The sequence below is a fragment of the Canis aureus genome, chromosome 8, assembly GCF_053574225.1.
Source record: "Canis aureus isolate CA01 chromosome 8, VMU_Caureus_v.1.0, whole genome shotgun sequence".
In the NCBI taxonomy this organism is placed as follows: Eukaryota; Metazoa; Chordata; class Mammalia; order Carnivora; family Canidae; genus Canis; species Canis aureus.
Window position 1 is genome coordinate 57,954,076 of NC_135618.1, and position 10,473 is coordinate 57,964,548.

Here is a 10,473-nt window from a genome sequence, read left to right on the forward strand (position 1 = left end):
CTTCTCACAATAACTGCCTTGGCTCGTCATGCAGGTTTTCCAAAAATGGTTCAGTTTACCCCTCTGGCCAATGGCTCTTACACCTGCCAATGCTGAATTACTTTTGGCCTCTTCATGTAGGTGATTCCTTCTACGTGCACACTCCCATTGCTACCACACACGGCCTTTCTTGATGCATTCCTAGTCCTGCCTTAAGACACTGCTCAAGAGCTACCTCCTCCTTGAAGTCCTCCTTGCTACGTCATTCCCTCAAGAAGAGTATGTCTTCCTTCTTGGTTGAATCGCCTTGGTCATCCTCCAACCAGAGAGCTGAGTGAATTGTAAAGCAACCTCTTTCTGGGATCTCTACACTAGAATGCAAGTATCTTGCAAGTATCTTGAGGGAGCGGATTCCTTGGTCCTTAAAGCTTTAGAAAAGTGCCTGGCAGGTAGCAAGCAGCCACTTGGTGGCAAGCATTTGAGATGGGCAGGCAATCAGGAAGAAGGTAGGAAAGAAGGAAGGGAGGGAGGGAGAAATTGAAGTAACCAATAGGAACCCAGAGTTAATAATCAGTTATGGTGTCATTTATCCAAAGAGGATTTCAGGGTTTCTGGACACAAAAACATTCTTGGGGGAAGTGTAACCCATTGCTACTGCCCTAGTTGAATTTTCTTCTTGTTGAGTACCAATTCTACAACAAGAAGTCAGTCCCATGGACTCTGACTAGTGTGGTCGTTGACAGGTGTCCTCTCACATCAGCACACAGACCCTGGCCCTGTCTGTGGGGCAGAGAGGTGCCCCTCCCCCACCAAGATCACTTGCTAGAGATCCCCAGTCCTGGTCCAGCCTCCTGGATGTCCCAGATCCCACCCTGCCCTTTGAGCAAACCAGGAGAGGCTGTTGGAAGAAAGATGCCCCCCCAACCCCTCCCCCACGGCTGCCATCCATCAGCTTGGCCACACGTGGAGGACACTGCCTTCTCTCCACACCACCAAATGCCAAGCCATTGACTGCAACACTCAATTTCAACCCAGCAGAGGACCTGGCAGGCCTTTGATCAATATTTTCCACAACAGACCACTTCCCTATGATAAATGCACTAGTTGAGAAGAGGAACAGATTAACCTTTCAGCACGGGTGGCAGGCAGCAACTAGGAAAAAGATGGCTCAATTCTTTCGGGAAAAGAGGACGGGGCCTATTTTCTGAGCTCCCCGCAACCATATTTCAGCTGCGGAGAACCATGAATGAGAAGGCTCGTTCCTAAAGAGTCTCAGAAATTTCCGCCACCAAAGCAAACCAGGCCATGCATCTTCTCTGCCACCCCCTACCTGTGTTTGACTCAAAGGAAGCAAGCAAGAAGCAAAGGTAACAGAGCAGACAAAAAAAAGTATATATATATATATATATATATATATATATATATATATATATATATTCTCTATATTCTCAGGGCAGCTGAAGGATGAGAGCTGGGAGGAGGGGTGGTATGAAACATGCACGCAAAGGGAAGATGAAAGCCCCTGAAAAGGGTTCTGTCCCCCTCATAAATCCTTCTCCCTGACACACAACACGGGAACAAGGTAATTCTCTGTGGTGATGGAGCTGTGACTGCATCAGAGATCCTACAGCCCCACAGACTGCAGGAGGGGCACTTGGAGAATATCAGAAAAGCTGCTCAGTGATGAAGGGCTCAGGCCAGAAGCCTGGGGAGACCAGAGGGCCCAGAGCGCAAGCCCCACAGGTGAGCGGAAGCACCCCAGGGAGACCTGGCCCAGGGAAATCATAGTGGGCACATCCATCCATTCATTCATTTAAAAATAGTTGGTTTGGGATGCCTGGGTGGCTCAGCAGTTGAGCCTCTGCCTTTGGCTCAGAGTGTGATCCCGGAGCTCCAGGATCAAGTCCCGCATTGGGCTTCCTGCATGGAGCCGTCTTCTCCCTTTGCCTGTGTCTCTGCCTCTCTTTCTCTCTCTCTGTCTTTCATGAATGAATAAATAAAATCTTTTAAAAATATATTTGGTTTGGTGCCAAATATGTGCTAGGTACTTTGGTTCAGGAGGAAAACAGTGAGATTGAGACTGTTTCCAAGTTGCTTCATTAATAATGCTTGTAGTAATGACTGACAATAATCAGGCATCACTTTAGGCTGGGTGCTCAGCTGTATGCATTATATCATTTTATTCTCATACTATCCTTATGCTCCTTTTACAGAGGTGGAAAGCAACACTTAAAGATGTAGGTTGACTTTTCCAAGAGCACACAGTTAGTAGGTGATAGGGCTGGAAGTCAGTCCCGGGCATTGTGGGACTGCATATTACAACGGTTGCATAAAGTGTGGGGGTGCAGACGGGTTTGAGGGGGGAAGACAGATCACACTCTCAGGGCAATCAGGAAAGCTTCCTTTTGGAGGTGGCAGCTCACTTTGTTCTAGCAGGACAGGTTGGGTTCCAACAGTTGATAGTGGAGAATACCATCCTGTCAAGTATGTGAATATCACAGGAAATGTCATGTCACTCAGACCATCATCCAAGAACCCAGGTATGATGGTCTATTTCCTATGTCAATTTGACTAAGACAAGGGGTGCTCAGATTAAATGTTATTTCAGAGTGTGTCTGTGAGGTGTTTCTGGATGAGATTAACATTTAAACTCTGGGTTCAGTAAAGTAGATTAGTTTCTACTATGCAGGCGGGCACCAATCATTGAGGTTCCGAATTCAACAAAAGGCAGAGAAAGGAATAATTCACTCCTTTTGCTTCCTGTCTGTCAGCTTGAGTTGAGACATCAGTCTCCTCCTGCCCTTGGACAAGGATTTATACTATTGGCTTTCTTGGTTTTCAGGCCTTCAGACTTGGACTGGATTTATGCCACCAGCTTTCTTGGGTCTCTAGCTTACAGATGGCAGATCTTAGCCTGTAGAATCATGTGAGCCAATTTTGCATAAATCTCTTCTTATAGGGGTGCCTGGGTGGCTCAGCAGTTGAGCACCTGCATTTGGCCCAGGGCGTGATCCTGGAGTCCTGGGATCGAGTCCCACATCGGGGTCCCTGTGTGGAGCTTGCTTCTCTCTCTGCCTCTCTCTCTCTATGTGTCTCTCATGAGTAAATAAATAAAATCTTTAAAAAAAAAATCTCTTCCTGTATATATCCTATTGGTTTTGTTTCTCTGGAGAACCCTCACTGATACACAGGGTATGGTAGGGTGGCAGGAGGCTTCCAACATGGCCCCCAAGGCCCCTTGTGTGTAATTCCCCACCCCCACCCCCCCACTGAGTGCAGGGGCACCTAGCAACCTACTTCTAATGAATAGAATATGGCGGAAATGATGGCACGCCACTTCCCAATCAGAAAGTGACAAAATCTATCACTTCCATCTTGGTTGTATTCCTTGTTTGGGTCCTTTTTGGCTTCCTTTGATGAGCCAGATAACCATGTTGTGACTCGTTCTGCAGAGACTCCCACATAGCGAGGAAATGAGGGCAGCCTATAGGTAATAAGCTGTGAGGAGCTGAGGCCTTCACTACAGAAGTTACCAAGGAACCGAATCCTGCCAACAACAATCAACAACCGTGCTAGTGAGATTGGAACAGAACCCTTCCTCCACTGAGCCTTCGGATGACTGCAGCCCTGGCCAAACCTGGATGATAATCCTATAAGGCTCCCAGAGCCAGAAGACCTGGCTAAGCCAGCCCCATAGAAACTGAGAGATTATTTACATTGTTGTTTTAAAGCCACCGAGTTTTGTATATGTGCTGCCAAAGTGAGCACAAAAGCCACCAAGTTTTGGAGTAATTTGTTATACAGCAGTAGGTAACTGCTATACACTGGTTGCAAAGGATATTTATCCTTTCTTGTCATCCTTAAAACTCAGTACAGTAGCCTTGCTGTCTCTTCATTCCAAGCTTTCTCTCCATATTCCACAGTCTCAGTTTCTGTCCAAACTCAAATCCACGGGCCCCTTTTGTGTCTGATTTCTTTGTTCATGGGAAGGCATGTATGACTTGGATGGACAGGGAAATCGACATTGTTGGCTCTTTGACACTAAGGCACCTCCTCCATTAGCTGGTGGACCAGGAAAGAGTTTGTCTTAGGGGTGAGGTGGGATCTCAGTGGAATTAAGATAATATTGAGACAGATGCCTAAAGACTGTCCTAAACTATAAACACCTCACCCATGAGATTCCCAGGGGAATTGTAAACACAAAGGTTAAAAGAAATCATGAAAGGCAAGCACTACTTCAGTATAATTTGGACATGAGCCCCAAACGCCAGAGTGGACCATGTGGATAAACCAGCTGGAGCATGGACCATGTGGATAAACCAGCTGGAGCATGGACCGTGTGGATAAACCAGCTTAAGCCTGTCATCTTTAGGGTCCTCTGTCTCCCTCTCAGCCTAAGCACAAATGATGCCACCAGCTGGCCATCCGTATGAGACAAGAAACCTAAGGGATGAGAGTATACATATGTATACAGAGAAAAGCTGGACAGACCTTCTCCCACGTAGGACTACATTTTAGACTTTGCATTCTGTGGGAGGGAGAAAGCAGAAACGAGCATCAGAGATTTGTATTGCTTACCTTCTATTGCATCATGGCCCAGCCGCTCATAAACGTGGCCCAGCCATGGTCCTAGATGATCTGATCAGAGTAGAGGCAGCATTGCCTTTCGAGAGACAGGACCACGTGAGGAGCAAACTCAAATGCAGAGACTATAGCACATTGTGTGAAAGAGGTTGCCTGAATTTGTTTTCTATTGCTGTAACAAATTACCCAAAACTTGTGGCTAAAACAAACAAACAAACAAACAAACCCCACAAATGTATTCATTATAGTTCTGAAAGTCAGAAGTCCAACATGGTCTCACTGGTGTAAAGTCAGGGTGTCAGCAGGGCTGTGTTCCCTCTGGAGGCTCTGGGAAGGAAACTATTTCCTTGTCTTTTCCAGCTTCTAGAGGCTTCCACACCCCTTGGCTCGTGGCTTCATCCTCCATCCTCAGAATCAGCCCCTCAGGCCAAGCCCTTCTCATACAGTCATCTTTTTGGTTCTCTGTCTTCTACCTCCCCCTTCCTCTTGTAGAACCTGTGTGATTACGCTGGGCTCACCTCCAGAATGAAGATGATCTCTGCATCTCAACGTCAGCTAGTCAGCAATCTTTTTTTTTTTTTTTTTTTAGATTTTTTTTATTTGTTTGAGAGAGAGAAAGAGAGAGAGAGAGCAAGCAGGGGGAGCAGCAGAGGAAGAAACAGACTCCTCACTGAGCAGGAGCTCGATCCCAGGATCCTGAGATCAGGAACAGAGCTGAAGGCAATTGCTTAACCAACTCAACCATCCAGGTGCCCAGCTGATAAACCATCTTGATTTTATCTTCAACTTAATACCCCTTCGCCATGTTACCTGACATAGTCACAGGCCATTATTCTATTACTTTGCCCCACCCACAAAATGGCCATTTTGGTACTTCTGACCCCACCCCTTCTCCTGGGGTGATTTTTTTTTTTTAAGATTTTATTTATTTATCCATGAGAGACACAGAGAGAGGCAGAGTCACAGGCAGAGGGAGAAGCAGGCTCCCTGTGGGGACCCTGATGTGGGACTCAATCCCAGGACCCTGGGATCACAACCTAAACCAAAGGCAGACGCTCAACCACTGAGCCACCCAGGTGCCTCTCCCCAGGGTGATGAAGGACAAAAAGGGGAAACCTTTTCCCACACCAAGGTTAATGACTTTGATGTGCCCGAGTAAAGAGATTGATAAACAGTGACCCAAGATTGGACTCAGCGCAAATGTCTCAGAATTCGTGAACCAGTATTTATTTCCTCCTGTACAAAGTGGGGACGGCCACCAACCCCAAAGAATGAGTGTGAGATTTACCTGAGACAAATCTGTGTATACCTAAGTGTGAATGCACAGGTGAGCTTTTCCTCTTGAGTCTCCTCACCAGCGTCTTTCCTGTGTGAAGCTCTTTGCACACCATCACCACATTTCCCTGCCATCCGTTTCATAAGATGCTGGAAGCAAAATAATCACTTCTGTCTTTTAGTTCCAGAACATTCATTGCCTTGTGTACTCCATGCAATTTTCCAAATCACAAGCTAATTAAATACTCCAGCAAAGGGCTAAAAGTAGATTAAACATTGATGTGAGAGCATCCATCGATTGGTGCATTTCCTTGACTCCTGGTGCAGTTGCAGTGTATCAATAATATTAAATAATCTCTTAATAAAATTTCCTCCTCATGATACCACTCACCCTCCTTCATTCCTTCTGAAAATGCAATTGCATAGGAAATAAACATTCTTTCTAAATGGCTATCAATAAATGCCAAATAGGATGAGAGGGATGGGGTAAGGGAGAGACCTCTGCTGTACCCTATTTTGTGGCTGTTTGATTGTATTACAGTCAAAATAAATTCAGACAAACTAACCTAGACAGCACTAATTCAGGATGTGTGGATGTCTGTGGGTTATATTTTTCCCCTTTATTTTTAACAGGATCTGTCTGTTCAGTTCAGCAGGAATCCAAAAACATTTACTCAATGCCTAATTGCAATAGCTAACATTAATTTTTAAATAGATTTTATTTATTTATTTATTTATTTATTTGAGAGAGAGAGCACAAGTAGTGGGGAGGGGGAGAGGTAGAAGGAGAAGCAGACTCCCCTCTGAGCAGCAAGCCCAAGGAGGGACTGGATCCCATGACCCTGAGATCAGACCTGAGCTGAAACCAAGACCTGGATGCTTAACTGACTGAACCACCCAGGTGCACCAATAGCTAACATCTTTTAAGCAGCTACCCCATGCCAGGGACTGGTACTAAGCTATGTTACCCAGTGTCTCAGGTAGTTCCTTCCAACCATCCTAAGGACCAGATCCTAACATGATGCCACATTATAATGAAGATATTGAGAAATGGAGAAACCAGTTCACAACCACACAGATAGTCATTGATAGCAGTAGGATTTTATTTTTTTTTATTTTTACTTTTTAAAGATTTAATTTATTTATTCATGAGACACACACACACACACACACAGAGGCAGAGACATAGGCAGAGGGAGAAGCAGGTTCCCTGCAGGGGGCCTGAAGCGGTACTTGAGTCAAAGGCAGATGCTTAGCCACTGAGTCACTCAGGCATCCCAGCAGTAGGATTTTAATCCGAGCCTGTCTGATTCTGGAGCTGCATGTCTAACCATTGCTCAATGTTACCTGCTTCATGCCAGACCTTAGCCTGGGAGTCTGAGATGCAGTCGTGACTAGTAGGAGGTCTTGTCCCAGAAGAGGCTCTAACCATACTGGGCTGACATCAATATTCATGGTTCAAAAAAAAAAAAAAAAAAGGAATTTTTTAGAATGAGTTGCGTGGTCCCAAATTAAAAAAATATAGGGATCCCTGGGTGGCGCAGGGGTTTGGCGCCTGCCTTTGGCCCAGGGCGCGATCCTGGAGACCCGGGATCGAATCCCACATCGGGCTTCCGGTGCATGGAGCCTGCTTCTCCCTCTGCCTGTGTCTCTGCCTCTCTCTCTTTCTCTCTCTGTGACTATCATAAATAAATAAACATTTGAAAAAAAAAAAATTTAAAAAAAAATAAAAAAATATATATGGAAGGCTATCCAATGTAAAGTAAGTGTCCCTTTCATCCTTGTTCTAGAGTCCCTAGCTATTCACTTTCTCATTATATAGCAGGAAACAACTACTCTCTTCACCCTTTTGCAAACAGGAAACACTGTCAGAACAGATGGAACATGTAAACAAGATTGAAAGGCCACACTGAGTGTCCTCTCTTCATCATGCTCTGTGGCTGCTGAGCAGAGAAAGGCCAAATTGAAAGACAGCAGCTGAACCACATGGTCAGGCCAACAAGACAGGGGAAAGCCTCCAATCCAAGCTACAAGGAAAAGAAACTGGGGGCCATTGGTCGGGCTGGACACCTGCTGGAACAAACAACTCCAGAAACTTTGCAGCTGGACACAGTTTATTTCTTGTGTAATGTAGGGGGAGGCAGGAGGATCTGTTCCACACAGTCATTCAGGGACTCGAGCTCCTTCCATCTTGTAGCTTTTTCTTCCTCTGGACCCTCGGAACCCTCTCTCTTCTGTTGCAGGCAATTTTCATTGGGGGAGTGGATGATCACATGGAACGGTTTGATGGGCATGCGGGAGGATGGCATATATTGCTTCTGCCCACATTCCCTGAGATGGATTTTAGCTTCATGGCACTAACTATAAAGAAGGCTGGGAACTGGGACCTACGTATGTGCTGTGCCCAGGAGGAAAAGGAAGCAGGAGGAACATAGAACCATCCTACTACTTTATGAATCCTGCTCAGGGCCAAATCCTGTGAGTGCAAATAGAAGATGGAAAGTCAGGATGTGATCTATTGGTAAGGCTGCAGCTGTGGGGATACATAAACTTCCAGCTGATGGGGGATCCCTGGGTGGCTCAGCGGTTCAGCCCCTGCCTTTGGCCCAGGGCCTGATCCTGGAGTCCTGGGATCGAGTCCCACGTCGGGATCCTGGCATGGAGCCTGCTTTTCCCTCTGTCTGTGTTTCTGCCTCTCTCTCTCTCTCTCTCTCTCTCTGTCTATCATGAATAAATAAATAAAATCTTAAAAAAAAAAAAACAGCAACCCAGCCGAACAGGAGTCAGGACCTGGACCCCATGAAGGAAAGGAGATTGAGACAGGTGTATCCTGAGGAATTTCTTCCTCCAGGATAACTCTTGTTTCACTGCTCTTTCTTTGAGTCCAGAATGCCTCAGTGATGGACATTTCTTAAGGGGACACAACTTTCTAATGCTTGAATGTAGGGTACATAAGAAATTAGACTGTTCCTAAAAAGTAGGGCCGTGTTTATATACTCAAAATAAGGCAATGCTATAGATTAGGTAGATAGATATTGATAGTGGTGTATATTTATATAAAGTTTATATGTAATACATTGTATATATATATATATATATATATATAATTCAGAATATATATCTTCTGATACAAATTTTAGGATGTCTAGGAGTCCTAAGGGGACGATTTTGCATATTGCATGCAACTGGACTCTTAAGATCCACAAGGATGGGTTCACCTCTTGGTTTCTCTGCTTATTACCTATGTTACATTGGGCAAATTTCTTGCTTTCTCTGTGTGCTAATCACCTGTACAATAGCTTCGTTGCCTCCTATGATTGAATTCTGCAAATGGGTGTCACTATTCTCATTCTTGGTCCTCTATAGTCCATCCTCCACAAGGCAGATACAGTGATATTTTTAACTCTAGATCTGACCATGTATGTCTCCTGAGCTAGCACCTTCCTCTTTTGTGTTTATACTCTGCTGGTGTACGATGGTACAAGCCCTTTGGAAAACAGTTGGCAATTTCTTATAAATTAAACCTACACTTGCCATCTGGCTCAGCCGTCCCAATCCTAGGTGTGTTCACCCAAAAGAAATGAAAACATATGTTCATTAAAAGACCTGTATGTGAAAGTTTATCGCAGCATTATTCATAATAGTGCAAAGCTAGAAGCCACCAAAATATCTACCAAGAGATGAAGAGAAAAACTAATTATGGTATATCCATATAATGAAATGCTCCTTAACAATTACACACACACACACACACACACACACACACAAAGCAGTGACATGCACAATGTATGTGTATCTCAAAAACATGCGGAGTGAAAGAAGCCAGGTCCAAAAGATTACATACTGCATAATTCCATTTATCTAAAGATCTAGAAAGTGCAAGCCAATCTATGGAGACAGAAGATCTGTGGTTGTCTGGGGTGGAGGGAGGATTGATCGTGACTCTCATCACGAGGGAAATTTTCCTGGGTTGGGGGTGGTGGATTTGGAAACATTCTCTATCTTGACTTGAGAGATAGTTACAGAGGTGTAGGTGCTGACAAAATCCACTGGACTATGTACTTAAGTTGAGATCACTTGACTGTATGTAAATTACACCTGGACAAAGTTGACTTTAAAATAATAAGATGAGGGACACCTGGGTGGCTCAGTGGTTGAGTCTCTGCCTTTGGCTCACAGTGTGATCCTAGAGTCCTGGGGTCGAGGCCCACGTCGGGATCCCTGCATGGAGCCTGTTTCTCCCTCTGCCTGTGTCTCTGCACCCCCTCCCCCGTGTGTGTGTGTGTGTGTGTGTGTCTCATGAATAAATAAATAAAATCTTAAAAAAAAAATAAGATCAATTCCCCTCATGAGGCTTTCCATCTCATTCAGAATGAGTTCCAAAGTCCTTACCACAGCTCCCAGGCTCAGCATGAATTCCTGTCCTGTGCTGCAAGGCCTCCTCAGGGCCCAGACTCACTGGCCTCCCTGATGATTCTCAAACACCTGCCTCCATGCTCTTGCATGTTCGGTGCCTTCCACTTGGACAGCTCCTTCCCTAGATGATGTAATGGCTGCTGCCTGCTACCCAGCTGTCTGCTCATGTGTCACCTCCTCAGAGCATCCTCTGATTCCCCCCTTTCTATCACTCACAAT